The sequence below is a fragment of the Sinocyclocheilus anshuiensis genome, unplaced genomic scaffold, assembly GCF_001515605.1.
Source record: "Sinocyclocheilus anshuiensis isolate Anshui unplaced genomic scaffold, SAMN03320099.WGS_v1.1 scaffold417, whole genome shotgun sequence".
NCBI classification, from domain to species: domain Eukaryota; kingdom Metazoa; phylum Chordata; class Actinopteri; order Cypriniformes; family Cyprinidae; genus Sinocyclocheilus; species Sinocyclocheilus anshuiensis.
Window position 1 is genome coordinate 745,560 of NW_015537953.1, and position 301 is coordinate 745,860.

The 301-nt window shown below is 34.2% G+C and overlaps 2 protein-coding genes across 4 annotated transcripts in view; both read left to right on the top strand.

Moving 5' to 3' along the window:
- Positions 1-301, top strand: part of LOC107664849 (uncharacterized) — a 28,575-nt gene that overhangs the window by 25,360 nt on the left and 2,914 nt on the right. The window lies entirely within an intron of this gene.
- Positions 1-301, top strand: part of LOC107664813 (atrial natriuretic peptide receptor 2-like) — a 10,045-nt gene that overhangs the window by 1,173 nt on the left and 8,571 nt on the right. The window lies entirely within an intron of this gene.

Here is a 301-nt window from a genome sequence, read left to right on the forward strand (position 1 = left end):
CGATAATAAGACAATATTTTGCTGAATGTGTTATTGTGCTGATATCTTATCTCTAATTGTGCTGACAGCTGACTCTTGAATGTTTTGATATTCTTCATATTCTGTGTGGTCAGTTCACAGCAGTGACAGAAATTAATAATTTCCAACAAGTTTTATGGGCATTTTTACCTTTAAGCCATTTCTTCTAAAAGTGTGCACCATCTTTTGAGTCAAATTCTTGCGTTTGGGTTGTTACCAGCAAATTAAATCAGTATCAACAAAATGTATCTTTGCAATGCAGAGGAAACACAGAAGCTGCATT